We start from the raw sequence: 21,073 nt of genomic DNA, 5'->3' as shown, positions 1-21,073 counted from the left end.
CAAAGTAAGAACAAAGTTCAATCGGGGGCAAAAGAGTGATATCTGAGAAACATCGATCACTTGTAAAGCTTGAAGACGGGTAAGAGGCCTGAAGAGAAAGTCGAGAATCAAAGAAATGAACGCAGATCCTCAACAATCGTGGCGAAAAGGACATATGACAAATATGCTTAAGGAGCACTGCATAATCATGTAGGCATAAAGGCATTTAAGACAAACATGTGCATATCATGATAACATCATGCATGGCATATACAAGTAATCCAGTAAAGCAAGAGGATGTGATGATAGCTGTACTGAATCAAAGGAAAAGACACCTGAATTCTACCAAATGGCAGGTTTTGGTATTTTGATGTTTTTTACTTCTGCTTTCAGAAATCAGCTCATATTGCGAGAGGTGAGTTGAGCCTTGGCTCGCATGCCGAGGTATTTTCATTTTTTCTTTTTTTTTTTAAATTCATATTTTCAGAAAATCAACTCATATTGCGAGAGGTGAGTTGAGCCTCAAGACACGTTGAGGTAATTTCAATTTATGCTTCAAAAAATCAACTCATATTGCGAAAAGTAAGTTGAGCCTCGGGGCACGCCGAGGTATTTTCAAATTCTCTTGTTCAAATCCTGTCTTTAATTTTTAGTTTTCCAAAATCAACTCATATTGCGAGAGGTGAGTTGAGCCTCAAGACACGTTAAGGTAATTTCAATTTATGTTTCAAAAATCAACTCATATTGCGAGAGGTGAGCTGAGCCTCGGGGCACGCTGAGGTATTTTCATTTTCTACTTTCCAATTCTTGTTTTTCAAAAATCAACTCATATTGCGAGAGGTGAGTTGAGCCTTTTAATTTCTATTTTTTCAAAAAGCAACTCATATTGCGAGAGGTGAGTTGTACCTTTTAATTTTTGTTTTTCAAAAAATCAACCCATATTGCGAGAAGTGAGTTGAGCCTTAGGTCATATGTCGAGGTATTTTCAAAATCCACTTTTCAAATTAAGTTTCAAAAGACCAGCTCATGTTGTGAGAGATGAGTTGAGCTGTGGCTCACGTGCTGAGTTATTTTCAATTTCTGTTTTTAATGTCTGTTTTTAAGGAGTCAATTCATATTACGAGAAATGAGTTGAACTCAGGATCATGCCGAGTAAGAATAAAGATTGAAGCTGATGAAAGACACCAGACTTGGTCTCCCTGAAGCTGCAGTGGAGCCGGTCAAAAGTTGCAAGTCTTGTCTCCCTGAGGTCGCAGTGGAACTGACCGAGGATATCAAATCTTGTCTCGCTAGAGTTACAGAAGAGAAGATCACGAATCTCATCTCACTGAAGTGATAAAAGAGCAGATTGAAGCTGTAGATCTTATCTTTATGAAGCTACATGGAAGCAGATCAAAGCCACAAATCACATATCTTTGAAGTCACATTGGAGTAGATTTAAACTACAAGGCATATATCAGAAGATGCAATCAACCAAGGCTATCTGAACAAGAAGAGCACCAACGAAGTCAAGACTCAGCAAGACTGGGCAAAATTGGCCTTTCATTGTGTCTTTGCTCCATTACCGTTGCACGACAATGAGCAAAGAGGGGCAGCTGTACATACCCAATTTTGCTAAAACCAAATACATTTCAAACCCTTACTAACCCAAGCCTGTTTACAATATTTTCAGCCCAATTAGCCTAACCCAAGTACTACTAGCCCAATACTCTAAATTAACCTAGCCCAGCAGCCCAAAACAAATCAGCAGAGAGGAAACCCTAATTCCACTTGTTCTGACACCAGCCATCAGCCCCATACCCTGGCACCCCAGCTCTCCATGCCACCATGTCGGCCACCTGCTCCTCTGTACCACCATGCCTCTGTCATCTTCACCCATTCCCTGCAGGACGAGAAAGAAGACAAGATAATAAATATTAAATACAATTTTGTAAAGGCTATAAAAGCCTATTTGGCTTTCTGTAAAGGGGGTTCTTTTTTTTAGATATTTGAATACACATATATTTCAAAAAAGTCAGTAGATATAGCAAGAATACCAGTCCGAAATAGATATCAACACAAAAAAACAACCACTAAATCGGCGCACAAAACACCAAGATTGCAAATCGAAAACAGAAAGTGGTTCTAGATTTATTTTCATTTTTGTTTATTTTCTCACAAATACATACATTAAATACGCTAAATGTATGAAAGTATAATATAAAAAATATAAGAAATGAAAAAAAAAGAATTTTTTTACCTCTCCGGCCACCGTGCCGGCGACGGCGAGGCTCCGGCGACCGTCCGACGATCGGACCGTCCCCTTCCCCGTGGCCGGAGCTTTCCCCCCTCTCCTTCCTTCCTTCTCTCCTCTCTCCCCACCTTTCTTTTTTTTTCTTTCGGCTGCAAAAATGAGAAAAAAACAAAAAAAATTGATTTATATAGGGGTCCAAAACGCACCGTTTTGGACCTCCCCCCTGTTTAAACTAAACGACGCCGTTTAGGGCTTCGGGTCGGGTCGACCCGACCCGTCCGGCCAGGGTCCGTGTGTTTTTGAAGTGGAAGGGCTAATTGCGCGATCGGCCCTTCCGCATTTTTGCTATTTCACAATCAGGTTTTTTGCTATTTTTAATTTGGCCCTAAAGATTTTCTCGCCCTACAATTTAGTCCCTCCGTGCTGCGTTGCGTTTTGGTAATGGAGAATATTGCGCCCTTAGTCCCCATTGCTTTCACGCGTGTTCATTTTGGTCCCATTATTTCTCTATTTCTTTTTAAATTCGCCCCGAAATTTTGTTCTTAGTCCGATTTAGTCCTTTTCTTCGTTTATTTTCATTTTTTTTACATATTATTAATATTAATATTTTTATTTTTATTAATATACTAATTATTTTTAAGGTATTATTATTACCAATATTACTATTTCTAGTTCTAACATTATTATTAATATTAATATATGTATATTTTACATGTATATATCCATACATTTATATATAGTACTATCTTAATTACTTTATTTTAATATTACTATTATATTATATTTGTCTTTTTTATATACTTCATTATATTTCTAATATTATTATTATTAGTTGTTATTTGTTTCTAATATGTATATACTATGTAAATGTTTTAATATTATGTGTATTTTGCACATACGTTATGTATATAAGTTTTTAATATTATATTTCACATATATTATTATATATATTTTAATATTATTAGTTATATTTTTCTTTTATACTATTATATATATTTCTAATATTATATTGTATATTTCTAATACTATTATTTATATATATGTGTGTATGTATTTGTGTAGTGTATAAAATAGTTTTATTATTGTTATTATCATTTCTAAGGTATGTATGTATTGTATATGTTCTATATATGTTATGTGTATATTTTTAATATTACTAGTTAAATATAATATTTCTTATACATTTCCACATACATATTTTCTTCTATATATTATGTATATACCTTTAATACCATATTATTTGTATATATTCTTCTATATATATAATTCTGTTAAATGCCATGTCATATATATATTATGTCATGTCTTGATACTACGTATATACTTTAACATTAATAGGTGTACATTTTTTGCCACTTCATGTGTAGTTCGAATAATATATATAATATATTTCTAACGGTATCACAGCTCATATATAGATGCATTTTGACGTACATGTTCTTAATGTTTTATGTATGTATATTCATTATTTATCGTATTTGATATGATAATTACATTCGATCTTGCATGCATTATTAGTGTTTTCCTTCAACATTATTGTAATATTTGTTATTTGTTTCAAATATGTTTATATTTCTTCCACTTATTGATTCTTATTTCATATCAACTTCGTTTCATGGTATTTCGAAAATCATATTATTGTTTTGCTAATTAATTTCAATAATCAAGGCAATGTACCGATTTAACATTAAGTCATCGAGTACATCGCTATGTTGGGTGAACGTCAATTGACTCGTGTTAAAGCGATATACCCTCCTCAAAAAAAAATGGAATAAACTAAAATTTCTCGTCTTTTCAATCGGATCAAGACTAAATTTTATATTAGACTCGTATTTTTGAAAATCAAGACAACACGTGTTTATGAGATACCAATTTTGGGCGTCGCGAGGGTGTTAATACCTTCCTCGCGCGTAACTGACTCCCGAACCCTATTTTTCTCTGGATTTTAACGTGGACTTAAATTCATTTCTTTTCATTTCAAAAATAAATTTATAAGGTGTCCGATCACACCTATAAAAAGGATCGGTTGCGACTCCCCTTTTATTTCAAAATCGAACTTCAGTTTCCAAACTTTTTCACTAGATCGCCACAATTAGCGACCCCGAAACCGATTTTTACGTTGCTACACCACTGTTACCTGAATGGGCTTAGGCCCAATAGGCTTGAGCTGACTTGGGCTTTGAATGGGTTTTTCTTACACACTGAGTTTCCCCAAACTCACCCTTTTTATTTTCATCCACGCAGGAAATCCCCAACCATAGTGGGCTTGGAGCTGTGAGGGAATTCGGAGTGGCCATCCGTTCTGAAAGTTTGATTTTCTTCTGGTGAACTGGACATCCTTTTATTTACGTTTGAAGTTTTGGGTTTTTAAATGTAATAAGGCCGCTTAATTATTTTTAATGGTTTTAATATGTATTACTAAGATAGGTATTACTTATTTTAACTGTTGAAATTGGATAGCTTTAGGGCGCGTTTTCAAAAACAACAGTTGATTTCAAAATAACACGACAACAAGCAAAGCTTCCGCAATGAAAGTATTTTCCAAAATTAATCACTTTTCCTAAAAATGACTTAATCAAATCGGTTTCCTAGAAATATGACGTTAAGGTGTGGCAATGGCGGTATGCATGTCTAGGATTGGATCCGAAGGAAGCTTGGTACTTAAGCAGTCCGATGGACTCACCACCTCTTTTCCGGTTTCCTACCTGGTGCACAGCTTCCATTCACTTTAACCTATAATGAAATTATCTTTTAAAACACTAAGTAGGTTTTTCTGGATCAACAATATAAAATGTTTTTAACGCTTCGATGTGGCATGTCGGATCCAGCCATAACGTCTGGGCCGGGTTTGGGGTGCTATAATATGAGTCAAGTATATATGATAAATAAATGAACGTTATAACAGCACTAATGTACTATAATAATAGCAATGTTAGCCAACTAATCCTAACAACAAAACATACAAAAATGAATGAATAATAGCAATGGCAATATTAACAAAATAATAGACAAATAAAAATATAAATATAAGAAAAAGGTTTGTAAAAATATTGACGCTAAAACATAAATAAAATTGATGGCCCTATTTATATTAAAGCATATATAAAAGAATGTGATAATAATAATAATTCATAATAATGGCAGGAATAATATATACATGTATTTATATAAGTAAAAAAATGTCTAATTTTAATGACATGAAAGAGGTGATAAACAAGTAGATGAATAAATTAATAATAATAGAATAATAACAGATAAAAAGATAATAATAATAATAACAAAGGCGTAAATAAAATAATATATATATATAGCAAACAAACGAACAAACAAATGAAATGAAATATAAGCAAGGAAATAAATAAACAAATAAAGAATAAAATAAAATCCTTGAAGGGCTGAAATTAAAATAAATAAAGGACCAAATCGGGATTAAAATGAAATTTCGAAATCTAAATTATAATAAACAGATAAAATAAAAAAAGGACTAATTCGAGACTAAAAATGAAATTAACAGGGGTGAACTGCAAAATAAAAATAAACAAATGAATAAATAAATAAAGGACCAAACGCGAACGCACGAGAAACGGGAGGGATCAAAGGGAAATTACTCCTTGATCCTTCCAAACGCAGCGTTCCAGGAAGCCTCAAAAAATGGAGGATCAAAATGAAAACAGAATAAAATCTAATGGTAAAAATTAAAAAAGAAAGGAACAGGATTGAAGCACGCTGAAAAGAGGAGGGACTAAAAGGGTAAATATACCCTTAGTCCAAAACACGCGGATCCTTTGTAAGATCCAGGTCGGTTCGGGCGACTTCTCCCTGAACGACACCGTTTTGAGGCATGTGGGGGAACAGCAAAACGTTGTCGTTTTGCATGGCTATTAAAGCCATTTTTTTCTTAAAAATTTTCATTTTCTTTCTCTTTTCAGAAACAAAGAGCAGCCCCCGTAGGTGGTGATCGAGGTCGTGCAACAGGGGGTTTTTGACCTCGATTTTGGAGCGCCCGAAGGCCATATTCCCTTAGCCCGTGAACCCAAGAGAAAAGACACCCTTTTTCTTTGGGAGTCGGTTTCAACGACGGAGCAGGAACTCCGATGACGCAACTTCAGGGTTGGCGTAAGTCTCTTTTTTTCTTTTCTTTTTTTTGTTTAAACAAATTTGAAAACAAAAAATAAAAATAAGAAAACAGAAAACAAGAAATAAAATAAAAAAGAAGACGAGATTCAACCTTTTGTTTTTTTATTGCTTAAATTGTGTGTTTGTAAAAAAAAACATTGTTTGTTCGAGGCTCTCTTATAGCTGAATACAAAGATTTAGTCTACTGTTTGTTACTGTTTTGCTTTGTTTTTGCTTCTTTGCTTTCTTTTCTGTTTCTGTTTTGTAGGCTTAGGGGGTCAACGGGCAAAAGCTTGCCATTTTGGTGCAAGCGGTGTCAGGGGAGCCATCCCTCGAGCAGAGCGCGCGCCGAAGACGCACATGGAGGCTGCGGCGCCTAGGGTTTCCTTGGCTGAGAGTGTTCAAGCTACGGGTTGTTCTTTGGGCTAGGATTTTTTAGTTTTGGGCCTACAAAATTTGGACCTTTTAATGTAAATGGACTGTTAATAAATCTTGGATTTTTACTCATTTGGTTTATTTTTATAAATCGGGCCAGGCCAAAATTGGCCTATTACATTGATCATTAGATTGACTTAAATCTAAGGTATGTTCTTCTATTCGTCGATGGCTATTGATCCACAAAACTGATCGTTAAATCGTTGCTTGGAGCTTTCTAGTTGAACTTTCTTTTAGAAAAAAAAAACTTTAATAGCTTAATGATTTAAATAAAAACTTTCGATAATTAAATGACCATTTTGTAATTTTTTGAGGTTGAGTAGCCAAAACCTTAATAATCCTATCAAAATTATATTTATATTTATATTTACATCCATACTATATTTAAGATTTTGGTTAAACTAGGATCAATCGGGTCCTAACTCATTTATAATTTGACCAAAAACCCTTTAACCCAATTTAACCCAAAAATCTCTTTGTCGTCGATATTCAGAATTGTTTAACCCAATTTAAATCCTTGGTTTCGATCATCTTTTCGTAAAGGATAAATTCGACAAACTAATATCGATTTCGTGTTGTATTCGAGGTATCTGAGGTGACATTGATGCCATTTCCAAAGCTCTAGATTCTTGAACCGTCACGTCCGCGACTTCCCTCCTTTCCAATTGCAGTCCACCACTACTAACATCAGGAACATCGATATCACGGTGACTTGAAGAGTTGGCGAACATATCTACCGGATCCCATCGGTCGTTCTCAAAGTTTGAATGCGTCACAAACGTATGACCGCTTTCCTCACTTTTTCGAGGATAGCCATGTAGAAGATGGACAGGAGACATCCCATGTGTTGGAGTTGCGGGCTTGCTTGAAAATGGTGTTGTATTATTCGAATGCTTGCCGTGTTTAGTATTTTCCTTTGCTGTGCGATGCGAATTTTTAAGCGATTCTGCTATTCTTTGATTGAAGATTGTTGATCTCATCTTTGTTCCCATCTGTACACAAAATTTAAAAAAATTATAAATTAACATATATTTTTCCTTCAAAAAAATTTAAGGATCGAATTATTTATTTTTACTGATAAATTAACTCGATTTAGATGAATTGACGTGCTTGGTCTGACCAATTCAACCTATTTAAGTTTAAAACATTTATTTTTTAACTCTGTAAAAATAATAGACGTGTTTATGTGTTAGGTCAAATAACTACTCATTTTTATAAATTCTTATAATTAGATTTAAAGATTATTATTAAACAATAATTAGGACTATATCAAATTAAATTTATTAAAATTTCATCTAAAATTTGGAGAAATTATTTTATGGACTCTCTTACCACTTAATCCATGATCTTTTTCCAATTATTTAATGATATTTCAGCAATTCTTTCCATGTCATTCATACATTGAATCCTGAATCCTAAACATTGAATCCAAACCTTGAATCCTAAAACTCAAATCTTAAATCATGAACCCAAAAGGTTTAAAGTCCAAGTTGAGATTTCGAGATTTACGATTTTGGGTTTGGGGTGCAAAGTAAAAAAAATACCAAAATTATGTATCAATTTTATGAAAAATTACTGAAATATCATTAAATAATTAGAAAAAATCATAAATAATGTAATAAAAAGAGTCCATAAAATACTTTCTCCAAAATTCGACTCTTACCAGATTCACTAAAGCATAGAGTGGAAGAGTGACGTAGCTGCAGAGAACTTGTATAATGACCCTGAAAATTACAATATATATTATCAGTATTTTGTTTTTCAAATCATTAATATTTATTTTATGATCTGAGCCAAAAAGATGATTTTTTATCCGTAATTTTTTATTAAAAAAAACTCACCCCATAGAGATTCTGATGATGATATCTTCAATTTTCTCATGGTAGCAAGAATTTATGGAAAATTCATACTAAAAAGGATTGAGAAAGAAGGGGAAAGAATTGTTAGATAAGCTAATCGAACATTTTCTCGGGAAACAAACACAGGGTTTAGGTTTTGCTTACCGTGCTCCACACGAAAAAGGCCAGTTGAAATGCATTCTACACAATGAAATCATATTTAGATAAATTCAAATCTGTCCGCAAAAGTTAATCCATGTATTTATATCATATTCGGATTTAATTAAATTTATATTTATATTGCATAAAATTTTAATATATACATAAATTCATATTATATCGATTAAGTTTGAAGTAAAAATTATTACCGTAAAAAGAATGATGTGAATGAGAATAAGGAATTGAGGACGATTGAACCAGAAGTGTTCATCACCTGGTTCAACCACTAGTGCACCCTTCGCCACACCTCCTCTTTCTTTAGTCCTTAATCCCATTTTTGTTATGATGATTTGCAGCTTGGTTCCAACCATTAGAATTATCTGAAATAAGCAAATGTTACCGATATCTGAATCTAAATATTATCTTAATTTATTACGTAAAAAGCAAAAAGGATATCCATAAATAGATGAATCCATAAAAGCAATTACATAATATATGAAAAATGTATTGTACTTACAATTAAGGGGATAAAAGGAAGCCAAAAATAAGATCTCCACCTTGTCCATAAAGGGTAAATTATTTATTAACATTAACCACAATGGTAAAAGCACTACAGAAACAGACTTTTAGCCGCAAAAAAGGCGCTATATGTAACACCGCTAAAATTAACGGCGTTTGTTTGAAAAAAGCCCAGTTTTGCAATATGTATTTTTGCACCTATATCCAACCCTCCTGTAAGAAATTCAACCAAAAACAACAAATATACCATGAAATCCAACCAAAACCCGCAAATTTAAATAATACAAAATTATACGAAAAATATATTATATAAATTGTAAATGAATATTCAAAATTTTTTTACAATAATGTTAAAAGTTACAAGAAAACAAATGTCTAAGATGGCGGATTTTAAAATTGCTGGAACATAGTCATCATAGACTGAATCTGTAGCTGGAGTTCATTGTATTTTCTGTTTTGCTCCGCCTCCCTCGCTGCTCCCTCCGCCTCCCGCGTTGCTGCCTCGCTCTAAGTTGAGAAATTTGCTCATCTGTGGTAGCTTGTATTTGAACTATCTGATCTTTTAGCCTTTGAACTTTAGCTTGACTTTGACTCCAGGAAGGCATGTATTGGTGCGAGGTGGATCCAAAATATTGGGTCGGGTTAACACCAGATCCTTGAAATCTAACCCGACCATACCTTTCAGGACCCAAAACTTCATTAATAATTCTGTTATCAATATCATCAAAATTAATAGAACTATCAGTCGAAGCAGTTGCTTCATACTCTGCCTTCTTATCTTTTAGTTTCTCCTAATAAATCAGTCAAAGAGTTAGAAACGAAATATACAATAAAAAGGAATACAACATAACATTATTTAAATTAAACTAATAAAAACGACGAATTAAAACATTATAATTAAATATTATAAATATTTATAATGAATCAAATTTTATTAAGTAAATATGCCATAATTTCTGCAGCTCAGATGTCATCGGAATTCCATCCTTTTTCCTGTGCGTAATGTCAAAAAGCTGAAGGCGTCCAATTTTTTGACCAGACGAGGCTTCCTACAATATAGTAGTAAAAATATTATTTAATAGTAAAAAGTCATTAATACTTGATAGAATTAATAAATCCATAGTACCGTAGCCTGAGCTACACAAGCAAAACTTCTCGACCCTGCCGTGTGCGTAAATTTTTGTTTTTGCCTGCTGCTTGTTCCAACTCGCTCACGGTCCTACATAATGAAATTATTATTAAGAATATAGTAAATACTATAAACCAAAAATTTATAAGAGTTTGCAAGTACATAATACCTCTCCTTTCTTCGAATTCCAAAATCGAATCGCATCTTCCCATTGGTACCTCAGCATTCCCGGTGGGACAATTTGCAATTTTTCTTCGAGGCTTATGGGTTTTTTAAATTATTCTTTTTTCAAACTGCTTTTATGGTCTCTCCATTTTTTACCCAATGCCTTCTTGATATAGGCATCAGAGACCTCTAAAGCAAACCTCTCCTAAAAAACACAAGTTTAGGAATTAAATATAAATGAAACTTAAACCAAAGTATTATAAATTACATTAACGTTTTGTTACCTTAATATTAGAGAGAGCTTGATTTTTATTGCTATCAGACATGTTATGCCATGATTCGTAGTTGATGGGCAACATATTGGCATTTCGTGCTATAATGCCTAAATAGCCTGCTAAAAGTCGAGCTTCTTGTTCAACAGGCTGACCATGGCTGTTTCTAGTTACTTTGACACGCTCGACAGAATTTAAGTTATATAAATCTGTTAGGAGCGCACGTCCTTGACCTCTGCGCGTCCCACCATTTTCAGCTGAAAAATAATATATTATTACTATATTGAAATTTAAAAATAAATCAGTAAAAAAATTTAATACAGTTTGTAAAATAAACTTAACATTACTTTGAAATTCCACAGACTCGTCAAGTGTCTCCGGCACGCTTGAAGATCCAACAACTGTCTGCTGTTCAGCACTTACTTCTTCCGAATTTGTAGTATTCTGTACAATACTAAGATCTCTTAATCTTCTTCTAGGCATTTTTCCTGCAACACATAAAATAGTTAAAATTTTAGTAAGAAATAACAACAATAGTAAATATAAAGTAGTTAAATTATATAACATGACCAATGTTAAAATTATAACATTACATATAAATAAAAAATCATAAAATCTTACTACATCATAAATTGTAAATATCTTCGTCCATATCCTGACGAACCCATTGAAATTGTGTACTAGTACTAGGGATATTTTCATTTAAGTTTTGTTCTGGAAAAGGCAAAGTTTCTGATCTTTCAACGATGTCATCTCTACTTCCATTTCCCATGTCAAACAAGTCTCTAGTGGTGTTTCGGAGTACAACGTACCAACCCTCGTCAATTGGATCTTTCGAGTAAAAAACTTGTTTAACTTGAGAAGAAAATACATACGGCTCGTCTATCAAATGTTCTCCAGTGTGAATTAATCGAGAGAAATTCACCATTGTAAAACCAAACTGATCATTTTTAATTCCGCGAGCAGTATTAGCAGCAGCCCAATCACATCGAAATAAGACAACTTTCCATGCTAAAGAATCTGCAGGATGCCTTAATAATCCATCATCCGTTCGTTGATCATGATGCCACGTCATAAACTCTGCTGTCTTTGACGACATAAATAGCCTTTGAAGCCTTGGGATTAGCGGGAAATATCGCAAAATCTTGTTCGGCTTCCTTATTGACTGTGGCCCATATTCATCCTCATTAACATCTTCTGCATCTCTATTCATCCAACGAGATTTACCGCAAACATGACAAGACTGTTGATTTCTCTTATCACCCCAATACAACATGCAATCATTTGGGCAACTATGAATTTTGTTGTACCCAAGGCCCAAATCTTTTATCACTTTCTTCATGTCTGTACATGATTGAGGGATTTTTGCAAACGGGAACATTTCTCTCAAAAGCTCTAACAGCATTGTCAAAGAGTTTTCGGTCCACCCTCCCAAACATTTTAAGTGGAAAAGGCGAATACAGAATGTCATTTTTGAAAATTTTGATCCCTTATAAAGTTCTTCATTCATTTTACCAAGTAACGTGTAGAACTTCGCCGCTTCTTCATTCGGTTGTTCATCCGGTACACTTCTGCTCGTTTCCATAAACGTATTCCCACCGATATTATAATCATCGGATGCAACATAGTTTGGTGGAAATGATTGGAAACCTTCACTCCGCATATTAAATGCATCCCGCATCATACCTTCCATGTCATCTTCTCTAACATACTGATGGTAACCACTATAAGGATAACCCAGATTAATCGTCGAAGAGGCTCCACTAGGTGTACACTCTCCATAGAAAATCCATTTTTTATACCCCTGAATGAAGCCATCAACAATTAGATGTTCGTAGAAACTTCACGATAATGCCAATAGATATTGCCACACTTCTTACACGGGCAAAGAATCATATTCTCTTGGCTTGAATTGTGAAATGCAAAATCTAAAAAAGATTGCACTTCATTTTGATACTCGTTGCTTGCCCTTGAGAAATTCATCCAAGTCCTATCCATTTCGTAGTTGTTGAAGTCTAAAGTTGGCAATAAGTTACACGGGTAAGTTGTTTATTATGTAAGTCTTGATATGATATATTTTTATGTTTTATGTAAGTTATGTAGATTATGTAAGTTATGAAATTTGAACTTTAAACTATATGCTTTTAAGGAAATTATTAGATTAAACTACATGTATTAGTTAAGTTATGTAAGTTGTTATGTACGTTATGTGAGTTATGTAAATTATGTAAGTTATGTGAGTTATGTAAGTTGTTATGTAAATTATGTAACTTTAAACTATATGATATATGCTTTTTCCAAGTCTTTTTGAATTTTTTAAGATTCATCATACGTGGAGTTGTTACACCTAGGCAGGATCCATTATATCTTACAGCTCGATATAAGGCAACCCGTCAGGTTTCCAGCCTATATACTTTGAATCTTTAAAATATTTAAAATAAGGTTGGAGAGAAGGTCAGCTATTGTTGTAATTTTAATGGACAAGCAAGCTACATGGTAATAAAATTAATTCATACTTATTCATACTTAAGTTGAATCAAATAATAATTAAGTTGAACCAAATATAAAAACTTATTCATACTTATTCATACTTCAAATAATAATTAAGCTACAAGAATCAGGTCTGGTTCAAGTTTATTTAAAAGGCTGCAATTCATACATTTAAAGGGCTGCAATTCATACATTTGATTAATGTTATGAAATAAAGGGTGTGCTTGTTTTTCTATCCCATAAAGGATATCCCACATGCGCATATTACTGTAAGTTGAACTATACCTCATGGTTAAGTAAGCAAAATTGTACATACACAGACAAGCATATCTAAATAACCAAATTCACTTGCAACATAACCAATTCATACATTGCTCACTTGACTAACATTAATAATTTTTCATGTCATTTAGCCAAATCAAAACATGTCAATTTCATATGCTATAAATCATGCTGAAATTTCATATACACAAGTAAATCAATTTATATATATTCGGTCATTTAATATGACTTCAATATAACAGTTAAAACATATTCATTTTTGCCATCGTAAACCAAACATAAATAGTCAAATATCATAGCCGAACATACAATAACACATATATATATAACAATTTGACCTTTACATCCCAAATCACAAAAATTCATGACATAAGTACATATGTATTCATTTATCTATCATCAACCAAATATAACAGCTCATCACTGCCATTTCCCAAACTAATAAATAAACAAATTACAGTCAAAATGTAATTCAATAATAAACCATACTCAAAACACATCCAACAACCATACTTAATTCACTTGAGCCGAATTATAACAACCACAAATGCATATTTGTTAAGTAATTTAAAGTGAAAATTGCATAGAAATAAGGAAAAAAAATTTAGCAACGAAACCTGTACCTAAAACAGATGTCAATGGCTGTGGTGTATTTAGTTGCACCAAATATTAATTCAGGTGCTCGATAGTACCTAGAACAGATGTAAGATTATAAGAGTAGCACCAAATATATTTCAGTTTAAGCAAATATAAAAACTTTATCTATAGCAGTACCAAATATTAATTCAAAGATTAAATGATAGCTTCAGTTGAACCAATAGTTGCAGGAGGAGCAGGAAGCAGTAACTGAAATATGTACAACATTAATTCACTAATACAGACACATGGAACTATATCCTAAAAGTCAAAACACAAGGAATTAAAGTATATATATATCATATTTAGTATACAATATAATTTTACTTCATATATATTACTTCATATAATTATTATAGTAATAATTAAATTTATTAACAATCGTCATAGTACAAAAATAGGGAAGAAAAAATTAGGTTTGGTTAAAAGCAGTCAAAAAAATATTTTTGTACAAAATTAATTCAAATACTATGATATATTAATTTGGTAACAGGTACTCGGTATCATGAAGTTTAGTACATTAGTTAATATTGTAAAATAGAACATTTTCTAAGTAAATCTTGACAGAATAACCCAAACAAGAAGGAATTATATAACCAACCTGCAGTGTGCAAGAAGTAACAGATAGGCATTTGATACTTGATAAGGATGCTAACAAACTGATACAAAAATTATCAATCTGAATGGCTGATCATTTTTTCAATTGCTCCCTGGAATGCATTGATTTATCAAATTAGATTCAATACACAGAACATAAATTTAAAAGTAATTAAGTAAAAAACTTACTTGCGTATCAGAAACAGATACAGAAGAATGACCCTGAAAAAGTTTAAAAATTAAATGTCAGCAAAATCCAACTGATTTGTACCAAAATAGATCATCTTCAAACTACAACCATCTAAATTGAAAATTGATATAAGGCATAATATGAGTAATCCAGTCAATGTTCAAGATCAAGTGATGGAGAATTGAAAGACAATGACATTTCCTTAGTAAAACTTCATGTCAGTTTTATGATATAATTCAGTCAAAATAAACTTCTCAGCCCAAAAATATGCAGCGGTTGTTGCAAATGTTTTGCTGTAGTGTGCACTGATAATACATCAAAGCATAAATTTATAAAATTAACTTAAAATATTTTGATTTCAAGTAACTTCATTCCCTTGCTTGATTATAAAAAGCAAAACTTAAAATAAATATTTTTTTTGACATATTACCAGTACAATCACGTTTAGAACTAAATAGCACATTCAAATAATTATAATCAAAATATAAATCATTACAAAATACAATTAAATTGATAATCAAAACATAATCAAACCTAAATCCTAAAATCTAAACTATCGTCAACAAAATAAACGATTTTTTCCCATTTGAAGGAGAAATAAATACCATTAATTGTCTATGTCTACTATATGAGGGTTGGCTCTAAAGTAAGGGTACCCGAACCAGCAGATTCCTCGATCCTCACCCATTATAGGCTCATACGGACTGAGTTCAGTTCAGGGGAATACATTTCCCTATGGCCATGCGGAGATGAAAATCTCACGAAGACATAGGTACGGATGTATCCCGAAAGCGATTCACTATCCCATGCGGAGGTGAAAACCTCACGAAGGCGTAGCTTCTCACTCCCACTTAAAAGGGTATGACCAACGGTCATGCAATGCAATGTGCAAAAATACATCTGAACTTAAACACAGCAATTATGAATCACAATGACGAAGATCATAATAAAGATAAATAAAAATACAATGAAAGGATCGTATATTTAAACTAGGTTTTGATTTTTGACAAAAAGACAAAAAGTAATCAACTCATGGCTTGACTCTTGTGTTTGTCCCCAGCGGAGTCGCCAAGCTGTTGACACCATTTTTCGGATAAAAACGGGGTCGACTTGGGTTTTGAAAAAAATGAAACAGGAGTCGCCACCAATCTTTTTTTTTATAAGGTGTGATTGGATCACCTCGAAAAGCGGTTTGTTTTTAATAAACGGTTTGATTTTATTAAAACAACAAGTTTGGTCCGCGAAATTCAGAAAACGGGTTCGGGAGTCGGTTACGCACGAGGAAGGATTAGCACCCTCGATACGCCCAAAATTGGTACCTTAGTTGATTACTTAATGTCTTAATGTCGAAAATTGAAAAACTTAGAAGAATTTAAAAAATACGATCCTTGTATTAAAACGTTGAAAATTTTTAGGAAAATGGGCATATTTCACATTATTCGAGAAAGAGGATCATATCCAGTAAGTTAGAATACAATGTCTCAAATTCCCAATACGTGAATGAATGCCAGAATTTTACTTATTTAAAAGATATTTTATTATCTCGGGTTTAGGAAAGGGATCATGCCCAGTAAGTTAGGACACGATCTTTTCTTAATTCCCGAGATCGTTTCAAAACTTGAGTTTGAAAAGATTAGTGTATTTAGATTTATTGTGGAAATCGAAACCCAGTAAGTTAGGGTACGATCCTCTCGAATCTAAACACAAAATATCATTTTTTAAAACAAATTTTATTATCGAGTGAAATAAAAACATGAAGTCGTAGTAAAAATGTGAAAGCAAATTACATTGTTATACATGACAAAATCATAATGAATACAAAAGTGTAAAAATGATACGAGTAATAGCAACAATATAAAATAAATAAAAGTCAAACCTACAATCATATAAAATAACAATGTATATAAACAAATAAATTAAACATTCGTTCAAAATAATAATGAAAATGAAATAAATAAATAGTGAATACAATTAAAATGTAAGGGGATATATATATATATATGTATAGACGAAAAAAATAAAATATGTGTGTATTCATAAATTACAAAATATATATAAAGTATATTTTAAAATATAAAGAAGAAAAAATATGCATATATATAAAATATGTACGTATATATATAGGTGTATAAAATTATGGAATATGAAATTAATGAAATGCATATATAAAGTAGGCGCATGAAAATATGTATGTACAAATTAAAGTTTAAAAATAATGAAAATATACATACGTATACAAATAAATACGTTAATTTACATATATATGTTTAAAATATATTGAAAATATGTATGTATGTGTCTATGCAAATTAAGATATACAAAAATATATAAATACATACATATAAATATATATACTTATAAAAATAAAAATATGTATATGTATATAGATATATATAAAAAAAGAAATATGAGTATGCGATATATATATTAAACAAATTATATGTAAAATATGTACATGTATATGTACAAGCACTTATATGATAATAATAAGACATATATATATTTAAAAATACATAAGTAAATATGAATAGAGATATAAAAGTAACAACAATACTACCAATACTAATAATAGTAAAAATGATAATAATAATAATAATAATAATAATAATAATAGCAAAAGTACTAAAAAAAGGACTAAATCGAAGTAAAATAAAAAGTACTGGGCAAATTCGAAATAAAAAAGGACTAAAAAGACTAAATTGTAACACGCACGGAAAGAAGAGGGACCAAAATGGAAAATAGACCAAAATCTCAAAACGCGGCGCTTCAGGGGACTAAAATGAAACAGAAATAAAAATTTGTGGTCAAATTAAAAACAAAGAAATAGCGAAATAGGACCAAATTGAAACACGCCACAGGTCAAAGGGACTGCGCGCGTAAATAGCCCAAAAATTAAAAACACGCGGATCCTTCGGGTCGGAGTGGGTCGGGTCGCGGGTCGACGCGCGGACCCCCCTTTGCCGAAACGGCACCGTTTCAGGGGGGTATAAATACCCCCCTTTTGCGAAAAAACATCATTTTGTACTGCTGAGGGAAAAAAAAGAGGAGAGAGAGGGAGGGGAGAGCTCTGGGGGTAGTCCAGAGTCCGGCAAGCTTCGGTCGCCGTCCGTCGTGCCGTCCGTCGTGCCGTCCGTCGTGCCGGCGTTGCGCCGGCCACCGTACACGGTGGCCGGAAGTCCAAAAGGCAGGTAAATTTCCCCTTTTTTCGCCGAATCACCTCCCCTCGGTGAGTTTCCCTCTCCCTTTTTTATTATTATTATTTATTATATGTATATAAATAGATGAACAAAAAAGAAAAAGTAAAATAATAATGGTAAAATATGAAAACGAAAAGGGGTGGTAATCACCTTAAAACTTAGTTTGTATTGTATTTCTCTTTCTGCTAATCTCTGTTTTGTTACAAAGAGTACCCCCCCTTTTGTTACATTCTTTGAATGGCTTTTATAGCCTATTTTTGCTACTGTTTTTGCTTGCTTCTTGTTTTCTTCCTTGTTGCAGGCAATTGATGGTGAGAACAGGGTGATGGGATGGTGCGGCGGTGGCAGTTGTGGCAGGGCAAGTGGGTGTGCGGCAGAAGCAAGTGGATACCCTAGGTGCGGCGCACCTAGGGTTAGGATTGTTGTTTTCTGCTGAAGATGGGTTCTGGTTTGGGTAGTTGGGCCTTAAGCCCGGGCTAAAATTGGTCTGTACAGCTGCCCCTCTTTGCTCGTTGTCGTGTAACAAAAACAGAGCAAAGACTAAGAAAGACCAATTTTTGCCCGGTCTCGCTGAGTCTTGACTTCTCTAACGCCTCACTTCAAGGAGCTTTATTTCAATCCACTGTGGCTTGTCGTGTCGATCCATTCCACTACACTTCAGAAAGATACGACTTGTAGCTTCAATCCACTTTGCCGCGACTTTAGGGGGTGAGATTCGTTGCTTTAGTCTGCTCCACTGCAATATCAGGAAGATAAGACTAGATGCGATCTGCTCTACTGCAACTTTAGAGAGGTAAGATCTGAAATCTTCAATCTATTCCATTGTTAACCAGGGAGATAGAATTATCGGCTTCAATGTACTCCACTGTAGTCACAGGGAGGTAAAATTTGCCATTACTTGATCTACTTCACTACTGTTTAGGAAGGCAAGATCTGAAATCTTCAATCTATTCCACTGCCAACCAGGGAGATAGAATTATCGACTTCAATGTACTCCACTGTAGTCACAGGGAGGTAGAATCTGCCATCTATGATCTTCAATCTATTCCACTGCCAACCAGGGAGATAGAATTATCGGCTCCAATTTGCTCCGCTGTAATCTCAGAGAGATAAGATTTCTGGCTTTAGTTTGCCCCACTGTGACTTCAGGGGGACAAGATCTGTAATTTTCAACCTATTCCACTACAGGTCAGGGATATAGGACTTGTGGTTTGAATCCGCTTCCTTACACTTGAAGATAAGATTTGCTGTCTTTGATCTGCTCCGCTACGGCTTAGGGAGACAAAATCTGTAACCTTTAACCAGCTCCAATGCAACCGATGGAGGCAAGGCTTTGTTTTTGATCTGCTTTGCTGTTAATGCAGGAAGGCAAGATCTGCTTCTTTAACTAGCTCCACTGCAATCGATGGATGCAAGGCTTTGTTTTCGATCTGCTTCGCTGTTAATGTAAGAAGGCAAGATCTGCTTCTTTAACCAGCTCCACTACAACCGAGAGAGGCAAGGTTTGTGTCTTCGCTTCCATCTATTCTACTAAAACTTTAGGGGAATAAGATTAGACATGATAAGAATCACTATCTTCTGTCCGCTCCGCTACAACTTTAAGGAGACACGCCTTATTGTTTTCAGTCTGTTCCACTGCATCTTCAGGGAAATAAGACCTGATGCGATCTACTCTGCTGTAACCTCAGAGAGATAAGATCCTTTATTTTAATCCGCTCCACTGTAACTTCAGGGAGATAGGATAGTGTTTTCGATCTGCTCCGCTGTAATCTCAGGGAGATAAGATCTCTGGCTTCAATCTGCTCCACTGTAACCTCAGGGAGATAAGATCCGAAATTCTTTGGTCTATTCCACTGTAATCTCAGGGAGATAAGACCTGATGTGATCTTCTCTACTGTAACTTCAGAGAGATAAGATCCTTTAATCCGCTCCATTGTAATCTCAAGGAGATAGGATTACTATCTTTGATCTGCTCCGCTGTAATCTCAGGGAGATAAGATCTGAAATTCTTTGGTCTGTTCCACTATAATCTCAGGGAGATAAGACCTGATGTGATCTTCTCTACTGTAACTTCAGAGAGATAAGATCCTTTAATCCGCTTCATTGTAATCTCAAGGAGATAGGATTACTATCTTTGATCTGCTCCGCTGTAATCTCAGGGAGATAAGATCTGAAATTCTTTGGTCTGTTCCACTATAATCTCAGGGAGATAAGACCTGATGTGATCTTCTCTACTGTAACTTCAGAGAGATAAGATCCTTTAATCCGCTCCATTGTAATCTCAAGGAGATAGGATTACTATCCTTGATCTGCTCCGCTGTAATCTCAGGGAGATAAGATCCGAATCTTTAACCAGCTCCACTGTAACCAATGAAGGCAAAGCTTGTTTTCGATCTGCTTCGCTGTTAACGCAGGAAGGCAAGATCTGCTGTCTTCACTAGCTCCACTGCAATCGATGGATGCAAGGCTTTGTTTTCGATCTGCTTCGCTGTTAATGTAGGAAGGCAAGATCTGCTTCTTTAACCAGCTCCACTACAACCGAGAGAGGCAAGGTTTGTGTCTTCGATCTGCTTCGCTGTCAATGCAGAAAGGCAAGATCTGTAACTTCATTGATCTGTCCCTTGGGGAACATGACCTGTATGTTCTATTTTATGAACCTAATTGTGCCTAGTGATTAGGATGACATAATCAGAATGAATCAAATGCTTCTAACTAGATATGTATGAATGACATTTGAATGAATGCAAAATGTCATGAAGATGATCCCTTAATGCTTAGGTTAACATCACGTAAAAACTTATTAAGGTTTTATCACTGACGTACTACAACGCCTTTT

General features: G+C 33.9%; 1 pseudogene; it reads right to left on the bottom strand.

The window, feature by feature from the left end:
* Nucleotides 1–7,243: 7,243 nt before the first annotated feature.
* The window catches only part of LOC107941435 (MLO-like protein 12), a 40,282-nt pseudogene continuing 26,452 nt past the window's right edge, over nucleotides 7,244–21,073 (bottom strand).

Source organism: Gossypium hirsutum, chromosome A06 (genome assembly GCF_007990345.1).
Source record: "Gossypium hirsutum isolate 1008001.06 chromosome A06, Gossypium_hirsutum_v2.1, whole genome shotgun sequence".
NCBI classification, from domain to species: Eukaryota; Viridiplantae; Streptophyta; class Magnoliopsida; order Malvales; family Malvaceae; genus Gossypium; species Gossypium hirsutum.
This window is presented reverse-complemented; position numbering and strand designations above follow the sequence as displayed.